Source organism: Pinus tabuliformis, chromosome 8, assembly GCF_031772625.1.
Source record: "Pinus tabuliformis cultivar Carrire ecotype Pingquan chromosome 8, CPIR1, whole genome shotgun sequence".
In the NCBI taxonomy this organism is placed as follows: domain Eukaryota; kingdom Viridiplantae; phylum Streptophyta; class Pinopsida; order Pinales; family Pinaceae; genus Pinus; species Pinus tabuliformis.
This window is the reverse complement of record NC_142294.1, coordinates 226121195-226138189: the sequence shown is the minus strand read 5'-3', so window position 1 is coordinate 226138189 and position 16995 is coordinate 226121195.

The window sequence follows — 16995 nt, the reverse complement described above, 5'->3', positions numbered from 1 at the left end:
TCTATTTTTTAGTTGTTATTCCCTAAGAAACAACTTGATTCCTAGTAGGTTTTCCTTTGTTGTTTCCTTAGAATCATTTAGAAGTTAATGTTTTGGATGGTTTTCTATAATTATAAATTTCATTTTGTGTCGGTTTCTTTGGTATTGCGACTTTCCTTTTCAATAAGATATTAGTAATTAGTCATACCGACATTTATCTTGCATAAATTGTGCATATAACCTTGAAAAAGATAAATTAAACCTTGGGTTGATAAATTAATGTGTAGTAGTTAGCTGGTCCTTTTAGGACCAATTAATTGGCTCAACATTTTGGCATCATTGTCGTGGAGGTTGTCAAAGAGAGTTCTAGTTGTATCCCTAGGGGATACGTATTAAAGACAAAAGGTAAGAAGCTATGCCCGAACCCAAGTAAAAATCTTATGCTAGTGCTTGCCATCAGCTGATACATTTAGGTTGTTTAGTGTGTATGATGAGAAATAATCCTAGGACTAGGAACGAGATAGATATAGATCATAAATCCACACCGAAAATCACCAAAACCAGAGGACAAGGTTGCCTTAGAAGAATGACCTATATAGATGAAATCATTCGCAAATTAGATTATCAAGCATCGGTAAGTCCACGAGAAATATATGGTAAGGGTTCTACTATTATTTCCCCTCAATTACCAGGGTCATATATTGCAGCTAACGCTGGGATTCATGATAAACAGTTAGGCTATGATCAGTGATTTCAAGACACACCTATTAGGCATTTCAGTATTTTTGATAAGAGTGAGAGACACTCTTGTAACTTAAGGGAAGGGATAGGTGAGAAAAAATAATCATACCCTCAATATTCAAAGAAGGAGTCTCCTGCGACACCCATTGTGAGACTAGAAACGGAAGCTCCTGACCTGAGAAGTCTTGTGAGACCGAGTCAAGGTCCAGAGCCCCATCAAAATATTACTCTTTTTTATATAGTACCTCTTGACTATGAGATCCTTGAAGGTTACTAGAAAATATTTGACCAAATATAAAATGCAGTAACAGGATTGCAAGCCTCAACCATAGACTATCCCATTGTTGATCCATAGGCTAATGCATTGATGAAGGCTTTCCCACCACAAAACCTTTCAAACTTTCATGGGATGGCATATTAATATCTCGGTGCATTTTTGTTTGAGTTTTATGTTTGATGTCGAGGATATGATTATACTACCAGCCCAAAAAAATTAAAGTTGTTTCCTTCTACCTTAAAGGGAGAAACATTACAATGGTTCATGGGATTGGGGGGTGGTACTATAACTTCATGGGATCAAATGAAAGAGGCTTTCCTTACTAAATACAAGGATTATTTCTGATCTAGGGATATAAGGGAATACATATTTAAAATGATGTCAAAATAAGATGAAACCTTGGAAGAATATGTTGAATGATTTCAATATAATTTACAAATATCACCATATACTACCCTAACCAAGGATGTGTTGAAACCTACTTTGATTAGAGGTATGAAAGATGAATGGATGGAAATTATTAATTTAATGGGGTACGGTGGCATTTCTAAAGAAGAATACGATGACATTGTAAAATTGTGTATCATGTGTTCACGAGGGAGTACATGAACCAAGCCTTGGACTCAGGATCCTCTGAGCAGATCTAAGAGAATTGGAGGGGGAGGAGTTACACAAGCAAAGATTGGTAATATTTTAGAATATTTTAAAACTGATATCTTAATTACAATGAGAAAATAGTTGGATGTTTTACAGGTAAAACAGAGCTAGGCCGAAGCGGAACAAGAATCGACTATTTTCTTTCCTTCTTGTCGAAAGAAGCACATTCGTAAAGAATGTCTATTGGATACAATTGAGATATCTATTGTTTGTACCAAATATCACTCAATCGACAGTTTTCCTTTGCTTCTTGGGTTGAAGTTGTATATAAGGAATCTTAAGAAGAACCATAACCAATGTATTTTGTGGCACGATGACAATGGAAGAATCACTCATCAGGTATGCTGCATGAACCTTCTATGTTTTTTTGGACAATTTTCTCAGCAACAATGTCCTGGATTAAATTGGCTAAGCCAACATATTCTCCTAATACCTAGTAGCTTCAACCATACATTTTGTCACCCTGGAAAAATTAGTCATTCCCTGGTCTATCTTGGTCAAATAAAAAATATCCCACAGCTTCATGGTAGAATAAACCAAATAATTAATACCCTCCACAATGGGAAAATCAACCTAATCAAGGGCCAATGTGGTTCCATAATTGGAAATGCCCAAATTGACCGATTAATCAATTAATGGGAGCGATGCCTCAATCATAAAATCAATCACCATTACAACATCCACTTAAATTACATCCAAACTCTTCACCTCTGCTACGACCATAGTTACCTACACAGCCAAACCTGAATCCAAATAACAAACTTATGTAATTTTTTAAAATTCTTGAAACATTGGATTTCCCCCCTTCGTCTTTACAATGTAATGAACTACGTCTAAGATCTGGGAGAACCATCTTTCAAGAAGATTACTCAAAAAATCAAGAGCAACCAAAAAATGACAAACTTGCTAAGGAGAGGTGTTTGAAAGAACATTCTCATCCCATCGTAATCATTATTGAAGCAAAATAATCTAGTAAACCAACTAAAAAATAAGAACCCATTGAGATTACAATTACTTCTCGGCATTTCCCTGAGAGATTAGCCATAGTAAAATCACCTATCTACCCTGACTTTGATCTCTTAGGGGAATTACAAAATTTATGTATCAAAATTCCTCTCCTATAGGCTATTAGAGAAATACCCATTTATGCTAAAACCATTAAATAATTATGTGTTAAGAAGCCTGGTAGGAAGCCAAAATACTCTCCTACAGTCCATGTTTTAGGGAAACTCTCTGATCTCATCCTGGGAAAACAAATACCCATCAAATATGATGACCTTGGAAACCCTGTAGTCATTGTCCAGATTCAGGGATATAATTTCCCAAACACTTTAGTGGACTTGGGAGTGGCCATAAATATTATAACACTTGAAACTTGTGGACTACTTGGAATAACCATATTTGAATCGATTCCAACCATGTTGGAACTAGCTAAAATATCCGCAGTAAAACCAAAGGGAAATCTAGACGATGTCATTCTTTTTATAGATTCTTGAGAGTAACTTGTCGATTTCCTGGTCCACAATCCTAAAATTAAACTAGAAGGATAACCTTTGATATTATGTAGATCATGGCATGTCATTGTATATGCATACATTAGGTGTCGAACTAGCAGTATGATAATATCTAAAGGACTAGGTATCAATATTTTTATCTTATAACCTCCTACTAGACCGAGCATGTCGACTGATAATTTTAGATGTTCCCCACCTGAATATCATGAAGGAAATTTACATTCTCATCTTACTGTTGGTAAAGATATAGGATGATATAATTAATCAGTTTATTAATCAAAATTCCACTATTGGGAAACTAACATATCAAATGCTGAAAGTTGTGCCTGACAACTAAGCCCAAGGAGATCTGGTAGAGGACTTAAACAGTGAACATATACCCATGGCTGTAGTTCACAATAATATTCCCATTAAAATTGGGCCTGACAAGACCCTAAATATTAATGCCAATCTTAATAACCTTCAGAGTCAAAAGGACAATTCAAATTCTTCGAAAATATAAACAAGATTTTTCCTGGTAATATTCTGCTATGAAGGGCATCAATCCACAACTTTGCACACATCATATTTATATCGAGAAATATGTATGAGCCATTTGACAACCTCAAAGAATAATAAATCCACACCTTAGGGACATAGTAAAACAATAACTTCAAAAAATTATTGATGTTAATTTTATATATCCTATTTCTGATAGTCAGTGAATTTCACCACTAGTAGTAGTGTCTAAAAATAATGACAAATGGAGAATTTGTGTCGACTATATTGAATTAAATAAAGTTGCACAGACAGATAATTTTCCCCTTCCATTTCTGGAACAAGTCCTTAAAACTCTTTCATGAAAGAAATATTTTCCTTTCCTAGATGGATTCAGTGGATATAATCAAATGCATATTTCCCCTGGAGAACAAGATAAAACTATGTTCACATGTGCGTGGGAAACGTTCACATATAGAGTCTTACCATTTGGCCTGTGCAATGCACCACCCACTTTTCACTGAGAAATTATCAGTATTTTCTTTGATTTAATTAAGGAAGGAGTTGAACTATATATGTACGATTTTACTCCTTATGGTAATGATTTTGACCAAGCCTTGCATAATCTTGAGAAGGTTCTTACATGATGCATAGCTACCAGGTTGTGCCTCAGTCATGAAAAATGTCATATGATTATGACATGGGGCATATTTTTGGGACATTTTATTTATGCTACATGAATTCATGTAGACCCACCTAAGATGAAGGTAATTCTTAAACTCCCTATGAATAAAATGCAAATAGTGGTACGCAGTTTCCTTATTTATGATGGTTATTATCATTGATTTATATATCTATATATAAATTACTACACCACTGTATGTATTAATTGAACATGTGGAAATTGAGTGGATTGATAAATGTGACATTGCTTTTGTAGATCTGGAAAACATGACCTCAATAACTCTTGTGTTGCAAAGAAAAAACTAGAATCTACCATTCCATATATCCTTAGATGCATCAGACATGGTGATTGTTAGAGTCGGTCCGGTCATCCATCAATCAGAGATCAAAACTCTTTTTGCATTTCATGTTTAGGTGTCCCATTTCACTCGATCAATTGCATTCCGTTCAAAGCATGCCATAAATCTGTCGGAAGGGATTTTTTCATTCATCCCCCTCATGCGTTACACTGTTGGCTCAGGTCTGTTCATAAAAATCAAGTGTTAAAAGTCATTTGTAGTCCTGTTGCAGTTTCTAGGTCATAACAGTCATTTTAGACATTAGGTCTAGGGTTAGTCAATTTGGTCTTGAAACAGGGTCTGATAAAGCCAGTAGGCTAGAGGGAGGTTATTGATAAGTTATTATTTCAAAGATTTTTATCATCATATGGATGGATTATGACTTTTCTTCAAAACTCTGTTTTGAAGACAAGTCGACATTTCGTTTTTTGTAATAATTTTCCAAGATTTTCAGTTCTTAAATTCTTCAGGCGCAGCCCTGGTCTCCTTTGCCAACTCCCATGTCAGCTATTCCTCCACAAAATTGCCAAAAAATTCATTATTTCAACCAAAAATCAAGGAGTAAACAAAAAGTCAGAGTTCTATTAATTGTGAAAAAGTGCTAATTGCAAAACATTACAAAAATGGGTTTTGGAGAACCAAAAATCAAATTGATGTCTTTATAAAGATTTTTCCATGAAGATGAATGTCATTATGCATGCCAAGGTTTGAGAAAAGCATTTCAAAGTGAATTTGGGTGAGCAGTGTGTGTTTTGGAGAGAAATTGTTTGCAACTAGTCGGCGCGGCGCACAGAACAGGTGGCGCGGCGCACTGGAAGCCGCGCGACGCACTGAGAGTTTCTACCTAGTGTTATTCTGAACGGGGGCAGCGCACAAGAAGCATGTAGCGCACTGGGATCTTGGCACGGTGCATACAAGCCAAAGCCCGAAATTGCTTGAAACTTCACCAATTTGCTCATACCTTGTGTGAATTTTCCAGGTAGGGCCTTCTTCTTGATGTTTCATAAAATTTTGTAATCAGTGATGGCGGTTTATGGGTGACAATGGGTGAACACATATATCAAGCCCTCTTTTTATAAACATAAGCCAACTTGCTATCAGGGTTTTAGAACTCACTGTTTTTCCACCAAAATTATTTCTCCTTCCCATTGTTCCCTTGTCTTCACCAATCCCTAATTCCCTATCACCTAATTCAATTATTCCCTTCTCCTACATGCTCTATCCCAAATCCTCCAACCTCACACCTCAAAACCTATACAATAAGCCAAAACCCTAAACCCTATTCCTGTACATCAATCCCTCAAACCCTCTCCCATATTTCCCTATTAAATTTCTCCTAGTAATTCCCATTTCTCACTACTGTTTCCCCTTCCTAACAGTCCCTATTGCATTGGTTTTTTCCCTTTGGTGGCAGACTTTGCACCCTAAAGAGCAGTTAAAACAATTTCATATATAACAGCATCTTTTCTTCAAGGTATTTTGTATAGTAGTCATGGCATCTGAGCATTCATCAGACTATGAGGTAGAAACCCAAAGTGACTCTCCCTTGGAAGAACAAGCACCCTAGAGGCCTCATAAAAGTAGCAGACATGTTAGGGAAGAACCGATCACCTTTATAGAATTGCAGGCCTGCCCTCTTGCTATGCAGTGTTTTCAGCATCAGTCATGCTATGAGTTTTGTCAAAAGGTGGCTAGTGTTCAATTTCATCATGAGCTGGCTCATCTCATTTTGCTGCACTTGAATGGAGATCAAGATATCTTGGCTGGTTTCACCTTCACACTTACACCAGAATCTGTCTCATTAGCAACCAGTATATCGAACATTGGTGAACCATGGCACAATAAACAGAAGATTGATTAGCATCATTATGAGCCATACATTAAAATCAGTTTCTTGAGGTAGCTCAAGAGAGTGTTCCCATTCCGATATCTGAAAGATGAATATGCTCCACTGATGAGATTGATCATGAAATATTTCAGCTGTGAGGGACGGTTCTCTTGTCTTTATGCTTATCACATCAGGTTGCTCATGCATTTCACCAGGGTATGGATGATGAACATTCCGTATTTCATTTGCTGGAACATAGAGAGGATGACCACCTTTATACAGCATAAAACCCCTCAGCAACATCTTAACAGTGTCTATCATTTTGCTCTTATTAAGATTTTGGTGGTTCATCAGCTTGGACTACAGGGCATCTCTTGGGATGATTTCATCTCTCGTGACTTCTTCAGAGCTTCATGGGAATTATCAAAGGTTAAGCATTAAGGTGAACCTTCTCATCAGTATGAGCGCCATGAGATCGCTAGTGTGCCGGTATTCATCACATATCGGAGAGGCACCGGACATTTGTTTACAGCAGCAAAAAGAGTGTTATCTCCACCCAGGGTGGAAGGGCCCTGGTTTTCGACATCAGCACCACAGGTACAGGACAAAGGCAAGAGGCCGATGCATGATGAGGGGCCTTCAGATGAGCCATCAGATGAACAAGAGACTGAATTCACTCTCGTTCATGATGATGATATAGATACGGGTCCAAAAAGGGCGAAACTTAGAGAGATCATCCAGGAGCAGCAAATAGAGATCGAAGCCTTATCCATTGACTTGGAGAGGGATAAGTGGACCATGAAATACTTGGAGTAGAGGAACAAAAAACTTGAGGAGTAGCAAGCAATCATGGAGTTACAAAACATTCGCGAGAATCGCCAAGCTACACAAAGGAGAAGAGTTGAGCTCATGTCATTGGAGCAAGAGATTAATGAGGATCGGGAGGCCAATATCAAGAGAGTAAACATGCACCTAGAGAGGTTGTTGGACAAGGCCAACAAAGATCATGCATTGCTAGACACGTGGCTTTCCAGTACATGGCACAAAACAAGGTGTGCAAGGCCCGAATCAGGAATTTGAAGGCGAAATTGAGGAAGGCAATAAGGAAGAAAAAGAGGCAAAGGGAGCTCGATCGTCTTCAGATATTGGTCGAAGCCTCTCTAGCCCAGCATAACACATAATGAAGAATCTCCAGCTCAAATTTCAAGAAATTTGTGGCATTTTTGGTATTTTTGTAAATTTTTGTGCAAAAAACAAGGTTTTTCTCCCTGTGTGCTGCGCCACGTGGTGCGCGCTTATGATCGGAAGCTCCAAATGAAAAAAACTTTATAGTTTTTGATTTTTCATGAAAACTCATGACTGCTGGTGCATGGGCAAGAAGTTTGGGCAAGTTTTGAGTCCTAAGGAGGTCAAAAACACCCTAAAAATGACCTCTTTGCCCTTAATTTCACACACAGAAAGCAATCTTCGGAGATTGAGGTTTTGGAGTGGCAAATAAGCATCAAATTCAGAAATTCCACTTGGGTTGGAAAGTAGACAGGTAGGGCTTTCCAACAAGCACACTTAGGCTCAATTTAGACTTCCAAAAGTGCCTCAAAATCAGAATCAAAGTGGCGCAATGCATACGTAAATTGGCGTGGTGCACAGAGGTTTTTTGACCAATTTTCCACCTTCCAGCTCATAAATTTGGCCAGTTTGACTAGTTTTGCTTTGTGATGTAATTTTTGACTTATCTTGACGTAATTGGGTGAACATGATGTAATTTTGGTACTTATTTACTTCTTCTATAGGATTCATTTCATAAAAAGTGAAAATTTAATGAATGAATCAGTTTCCTACCTTATAGAGGCAAGTTGTTTTGACTGCCTAGATTTTAGTGCTTTGTTTAGAATTGGTTGAAACAACTCCTAGAATGATGAGCTCGACTCCCAGAGGCAAGGGAATAGGTTGGCTTGCCTATATTATGTAATTTCTACGTCATTTTCAGGGTTGGACTCTTGGGAAAAGCTTGGCACTCTATTATACATTATATCTCTGCATTTTTGGCTAAGGAAAGACCAGGGTTTTGCAGCACTGTTTGGGATCCATGTGGCTTTATGACTTGATGGTCTGCTTCTCTGAGTAATTGTAAGTTCATTAGTGTTATGTGTATCATTTTATTGCCTCTTCTTCTGAGTTTGAACAAATGAGTGATTAAGGTAGAATCGATAACTGTTATGCTCTGCCTTTGAATTTGTTTAAATCTTCATGCTTTCATCTATTTAAGGAGAATTCTTGAGATTCTATTGCTCTCCTTAGCTCCTCACCAGTCTGATCTATCCATCTCACTCACTTTAAAGCATCAAAACGATTTCCTTGCTTGCCCCAATCAGAACTCTGCAGAAACTGTGCCTCATCCCCAAACCCAAATTTGCCTTTCCCATTTTTTCAGCAAAACCCTAAGAAACTCAAATCAAATCCTTTACACTTAATACCTAGCATAAAATCAGTTGCTAAATCAGTCATCTCTAGCCCCATTGAGTATCTTTAGCTGAGATTGACTCGGAGAGAGCCCTCTCTTGTCCTCGTAGGGCTAGCTACGAGGCTGAGCGTGGTTTGATGTGGACCTAGAACCTTGTCTTTTCACCCTGAGACAAATATAGGCTCTAACAGTGATAATAGTAGTCCTTGGACAAGAAGAGGATAAAAATCCTTATGTTATTTTTTACATTAGAAAAAACCTTATTATGGCTAAATTAAATTATAGTGTGACAAAAAAATAAAATTGGCCATTGTTTATCCTAGAAATAAATTTTGTCATTATATAGTGGGATATCCAATCTTTTCGTACACTGATCAAACTCTCATTTGTTATTTAGCTAACAAACTTGTTACCAATGGTAGAATAACTCATTGGTTACTGTTATTGTAGGAATTGGACATTAATATAAGGGATCGACTAGGAAAAGAGAACCTTGTTGCAGACTCCTTATCAAAAGTTCTAGCTATGGCTGATTATTCCGCAGTTGAGGACCAATTCCTCGATGAAAATTTGATTACCATAACAATCAAAATTCCATGGTACATTGATGTTGCAAATTATCTGGTAGCCAGGAAATTTCCATCACAACTTTCAACCTAGGAAAATAAGTTTATCGCTCAGTGCAACACACACTTTTCATGGATGGATGGTTACCTTTTTCATATAGGGGTTGACCTTCAAATTCAAACATGTGTGATAGAAGATGAAATTTATGACATCCTCAGGGCTTATCATGATGAGCCTTGTGGAGGTCATTTCACAGATCAAAGAATAGGACACAAGGAATTACAAATGGGTAATTTTTGTCCCAAAATATTTGAAGATGCAAAGACATATGTCCAGAGTTGCGATAACTTCGAAAGGATGAGTCATACCATTAAGGCCAATGAAGTGCCCCTTCAACCACAGATTTTATTGGAACCATTTGAAATATGGGAAATGGACTTTGTAGGCCCTTTAATCGACCTTTAAATCAGAAAGCATATATTCTAGTTTGTACAGATTATGTGACTAAATGGGTGGGAGTTGTAGCACTCCCAAGGGCCATGGAAGAAGAAGTCATTAGTTTTCTGTTCAAACTATTTGTTCAATATGGGATGCCTCGGGAACTTGTAACAGATGGGGGATCGTAGTTCACTGATCATAAAATTTCAACCATGTTGCAAAATTATGATATTAAAAACAAAATCACTTCTCCTTACCATATTCAAGTGAATAGGTAGGTGGAAGGCAACAATAAAGTCTTAGAGGTGAATCTAAGTGAAACAATATGTATAAGTCGTTGGCATTGGGTTTAAAAGCTTTTGGAAACCTTATGGGCCTATCAGACAACCTGGTGCAATACCACTATTTATTCACCTTATGATATCATTTTTGGTAAGGAACCCATTTTCTGATTGAGTTCGAAGTTAAGACTCATAACTGCTAAGGAAGTCAAATTGGATCTTACATAAGAACATAAACAATGCTTACCACAACTTAATGAATTCGATGAAATGCGTCTTCTTTATTTACAGCATACTGCCATAATCCAACACAAGAGAGCTAAATGGCATGATCGGTTGATTAAAAAGAAAAACTTTTAGAAGGCGGATTGGGCACTGTTATACGACTCTATATTCCAAGACTTTTAGGTAAAATTCATAGAAGGTGTCTTGACCCTTATGAAATTGTCGAGGTTTCTGAAAATGGAATGTTATGCCTTACCACAATTGATAACTATGTATTTCATTCCTTTCCAGTGGACATTGACTTTGTCTGTACCATCATCCACTTACTCGAGAATATTTCCTTCACGAAATTGATAATGACATCAACTTGCACGTTTTAGCTAACTGGGGAAATTTCCTCGGGGTCACAAACAAGTAATTTTTTCCTTAAAATACTTTTTACTTTGTACAAAATGTAAATAATTTTATTTTGTTTTTATGATAAATACGGAAAAATCATTCATATTTCATTCACAATCATTTTTTACTTAGTCTCAGCCGATGTTTCCTTGGTTATAGTTTTTTTTTTCCTTAGTCACAGTCATTGTTTCCTTTGTCACAGTTGTTGTTTCTATTATCACAGTTGTTGTTTCCTTAGTCACAACCATTGTTTCCTTAGTCACGACCGTTGTTTCCTTTATCACAGTTGTTGTTTCCTTCACCTCAGTTGTTATTTCCTTATTCACATCATTGTTTCCTTAACCCCAACTGTTGATTCTTCGCATGTGATTATCATTTCCACTAGATTATTAATGATTCCTTTTATTTAGGGTAAGGAATATTTTTGTAGCCTTCCTTTCATATGATAATGGAATAATAACTTGTTTAATGGTTATCACTGGAGAATGTTAAATGAGAAATCATTATCAGAATTATGAAATTTCCATGATTTTTAATCCCTTTTGGTACTATAGAAAATTCATAAAAATACTCATGATGCATTCCTCCCATCACCACTTAAGGAGCATTCTTTCACACCAATCTCTAAAGATTATACAATCATAAGTTTTGAGGAAAAAATTAGCTAGATAAAGAATTAATTATTATAACTCAATTTACACCATCCCTAGCTATTAAGGAGTTGACCTGCCACCCCATTTACTAATTAATCTATTAAGATTAATAAAAATCACAATTTAACAGAGGACAGGAGGTCTTATCATGAATCGACCTACCATGCTCATAGGATCTAGTGGAGTGACATTACAACTTATGGTTACCAAGCCAGGGTAATGGCCTTTTGCCTTCATGTCAAAGGAAAAGATGTCTTATCACGATTCGGCTTGTTCACCTCATTAGCTCTAGTGAATGGCATTGTTATTAACTGGTTAACATGCCAAGACAATGGCCTTCTGTAAATGATTAGAAAAAATATAGGTATATAAGAAAAAATAAACTCTCTTAGTAAATGGGACAACGACATATCCAAGGCTTAAAAAGGAAACCCTGTCAAGGCTATGGATGCTTTCTGGCAACAAAGGACATGCCTATGGTATTGAAGTAAAATTGAAAATTACCAGATAGCTTCACTATTTTGTTTCCTCAAAATTAATAAGGAAAGATCGTTAAATTTATTATGGACATCTATAAAATCCTCCTAGAAAGCGGTGATGTTTATTTTTCTAAGAGTTTTTCATTATAATTATACATACTATGAATACTTTTTTTCATAAATTCACCATTATAAATTAATCTCCCTTATTTTCTCTAATGATGTATGTAGAGCCTCCAAAATATATTCAAAATATCATCCACTTTCACCTTTATCACCACCATTTCACTATCATGTCACAACTCCATGACCATATAACCTTTCATTAAACTCCATTTTCATAATTATATGGGTTACCTTTGTGTTTTACAAAAGTTAATAATTTCTACTATTATAAGTGAATTAAATGCTTAAAACATAGAATAATGAAATATACTTGCTAATACTTAAAAGTGTTTTGATATTCATGACATGTGTAGGTCATTTGGAAGCTTCCAAGGCACCCTTATATGGCCTCCAATGTTCAAATTCGAATTCCCTTCAAGATATGGAAGAAAATTCGGATAAAGGTCAAAGAGGATATGTGTCTCATCATTACCTCTTTGAGTTGTAACTCTATGATATTTTCTAGGGATCTAGGGAGTGAATAATGGACCTCCATAAATGAGGTAGCTTCTTATGTTCTTGTATAAATAGGAGAGCTTCCTCATTTCAAAGGAATGTGTAAAGTTGGGGAAATGCTCGAGTTTTGAATATAGAATTTAGATTTAGCACCATGCTCATCAGTGATGTTCACTTTGATTTGATTATGCTTGCATTTGGAGCCCCTCAACTTTTCATCTCTCATGCTTTTGCTTTGGCCACCTACAATGTGTGAGATTTTTTTTTTTTTAGATTTATTGCTTTCATAGATTAGGATTTATTTCTTTAATATCTGTTCCAATGTGAGAGGTTAATAGTTATTGTTTTTATTTTATTTCTACCTACAGTTTAAGAGAGATTGTTTTTAGTTTCTTTCGTATCTAGAAGTTAAGAGCAATTCTTTTTATTTGCTTTCATATATTTTCCTGTGTGAGAGGTTAAGAGTGATTGTTTTTATTTGATTTCTACCTAGAGGTTAAGAGCGATTGTTTTTATTTTCTTTCCTATCTAGAAGTTAAGAGCAATTATTTTTATTTTCTTTCATATATTTTCCTGTGTGAGAGGTTAAGAATGATTATTTTTTCTTTCATTTCATGTCATGTGGTTTTCATTATTCATTTCATAGGATCTTAATTTCATAATGCACACATGATCCCTTAGAGTATATTTCATTTCATGTAATTTCAATTCCGCCCATTGCACTATAATTTATTTTTAGTTGATTGTTGAATTAGAATAGGTGAATTTGGTTTGTTGTTATTTGGTTTCATAGTTAGATTGATCTAAATTGAAAGTTAATTTCTAGCATATACAGTGCACACATGCTTAGCAAGTTTTACGAAACCTCCAAGTCGACAATTAAATGATAGGTAATTAATTTGCTTCAACGTTTTGGCATCGTTGTCGGGAACGTGTGCATAAAAACTAGCTTTTAGTCAAGAGTTCATTTTTTTTTTTTTTTTTCCTAGATGCATGATTAAAGCATGTAGATGCATAAATCATTTAGCTGCATATCATTTTTATAAAATTATAAAAAAAAAATTGATACTAACCATTTATGCACAGAGGATCTAGAATGAAGATTAAACTTTATTTGGATCACAAGGACTACATTGAGGAATGGTATCGAAAAGTGATTGCTCCACGACATTCATCCATTCTTCAAGAGATCTTTGCAGCAAATCTAAAGGTTAAAACGACTTCTCGTGTCCTCATACAGAATCAGGTGCATTTTGAAAATTTCGATATGAACGTTCTAGAAAGTCTAATCCGTAAATGGCTCCATTGGAAACATTCATATACTTAAAAAATAAAAATAAAATCTTTTAAGTAGATAAATTAGGAAAAATAAAATCAAGCTTGATTGCATTTTTTTATGTTTTTAGACTTTAAGATCTTTTAGATTTTTATTTATTTTCTTGCATTTTTTTCATTAACATCACAAATATTTTCAATAAAAAAATCATGTTTTGATTGTTGATAATAAAAAAAATCATGTTTTTGAATAAGGGAAAGGCAAGTTTTTTAAATAAAAAAATTATCAATTTTTTTTTAAAGAGAATTGAAAATTTGACAAATTGATAACGGGCTCTCATGCGACCTGTAAAGAAAAAAAATTGCGTTAGCTTAAAAATCAAAATCCAAAATTCATCATTAAATAATAATAATAATAATAATAAATCTTGCTTTGAATTTGATCTAATTTGCCTCATATACGACATATCAAAGGTTCAAATGATTCCATTCTGATTCAATATGGATTGGTTATCTTCTACAAATCTCCTTCTAGAGTCATTTCTGAGCAATGAGATGACAAAACAAATTTCATAGATATGGAGGGATATTAGAGCACCCCTTATTGCTCCATTGTCGAGATTTTTTGTTGGTATTTGCTTGATAATGTCTCTGATGCTATTTATTGAGAAGGTTTCTAAGAATACATGCGACATCAACTCATACCTATCTAAACACATGCCTGATATACATCTCAAGATTGCAAAGCTCAACGATGCACACCTCAAATCCACCCAAACAGTAGGTATACCAAAGTTGCAAAGCGCAAAGATGCATATCTTAAGTTCACCCAAATAGTGGGCATACCAAAATTGTGAAGATCGACGATGCATATCTTGAGTTCGGAATAGGCCATTCATGTAAGCAAACATCCTCCATGTTCCACTAAGAATGGGACCTTGGGAATCCTTCTACAATGCCAGAATATGAGAAATTGAAAATTCCATTCTGTCATTTAGCTTATCAGACATTGAGGAATGTTTGTTACCCAAATAAACTTCTCCCTCGAGTTCACCCAAATCGCAGACTCGAATGGCGGGCACATTGAGGTATGCATATATTTGAGAGTCCACCCAAATGAGAGGCATATAAAGGTTGTGAAGTTCCAAGATGTATATCTCCAATTCTGAAGGTTACCAGTGGCTATTATAAATAAAGAATAACAGTCGAGTTGCAGATCAAATCGAACCTAGAGATCCCGAGTGCAATACTTGCAGAGGAAATGCGTAGCAGTTTAAAAACGCCAATTCTAAAACTCATTTTGTGACAAAATGAAAGTGAATATTAGAAAAATAAAACGTGGGTTTCTCTCAGAATGGGGTTAAGAATATTACCCAAGATTGATTTTATAAAATTTGTAACCAATTGGGAGATATTCGGGGTTCTTTAGAGCCTTAGTTTCCAGGCTACATGGAAAAATAGTTTTTACTTACTCCATTGAGATCCTTCCCGTTGAAACAAATCCAGTTTGATTGAGTCCACGAGAAAGATGTCTTGGTGAGATCCTGCAAATTGTTGAAATAAATCCAATTTGATTGACTCCATGAGAAAGATGTCTTGGTGTTGAAGGAGAGCAACTTCAAGAAAAAAAGCTGTTACGAAGTTTATGCGCCATGGTGTGGGCATTGCTAGCACTTGGCTCTGAAATATGCTGTTGGGACCAAGTCAAATCCACATATTAGTTCAAATATTCACTTTCAATGCTTTTGAATTTTCATTTTCAAGCATGGAAAATTTTGATACTACTTAGTGTTTATCTTGTATGTTATGTTGTTATGATTTGGCAAATTTCGATATTACTTAGTTTTTTTCTTGTTACGTTGTGAATCTGATACGTTATGTTGTTATGGTTTGTTTTACATGTGTTTTTGTTTGTAACACTTATGGATAATGATTTGTTACTTTTGTTATGTTGTTAGTTTTAACATTATATGTTTTAGTATGGTTTTTTTTAATGTTTTATATATATAATGTTATGCATTGTTTATAGGTTTGTACATATGCTTTTTTTTATATGTTATGTTTTGTTTTTAAAGTGTATGTATATATGTTGTGTATAATGTTTGTACTTTTTTTAATATATGTCATGTTGTATATGTATTTCATTTTATTTTTCCGTTTTGTAAATATTTATTTATTTATTGTATATTTTATGTTTTTCAAGAAAATTGCCATGAGAAAAATTGTCTAAACTTTTGATGTGAAATCTGGAGCAAATTGAGAAAAATATTTTTGTGATGGTCCATTCAAACACAAATGTCAAAGAAAAAAAAAAATTGTTCTATTTGCTAATTTTTTTGGAAGAGCCATTGATCAATTTGAAGATTGGACTGGTTATTTGTTCATAACAAAAGTGCATAACTATGTGTACTTAACTATTTGTTCAAGATTTTAACTACAGAAACTGTGCAATTTTGCAACTGACCAACAATTCTGCAGCTGAAAAACAATTTTGCAACTCTCTATTTAACTCAATGATCTATTTGTCAACAATGCATTCTAATTAGAAAATCATGATCAAAATTTACTGGTTTTGTCAAATGATGATTCTTTCAAGCATGATGCAGGAAAGAAGAAGAACTATGAAGGCAGTTTATCTGTAGGATCGGTTGATGCATTTTTTATTTAGGATTTTTCTGTAGGAATCATTAAGCATTCACAAATAATATTTCTTTATCCTTATGAAATGCTATGATTCAAACATAAATTGAGGAAATTGTTTTATTTTAGAAATTGGATTTATTATCATGATTGTGAAATTGGACTAACCATTTGAAATGAAAACACATCATGAACCTTTCAATTATGAAATATTTTTGTATGTACCTGGAGAAATTGATCACTTCTCTTTGAAAACACTTATGTTTTTTTCCATATTAGTACCATGTTTTTTTTCAAGTTCCATGGAAATCAAAGAATTGAAGGAGGCCAATTATGCATGATTGGTTTTCTATTACCAATTTCAAGAGATATGAACCAATTGAATCCATTTCTATCATCCATAAATGCAATCATTTTTCCTCTCCAAACTCGCAAGCTATCCAAGCATTTTCACAAAGCAT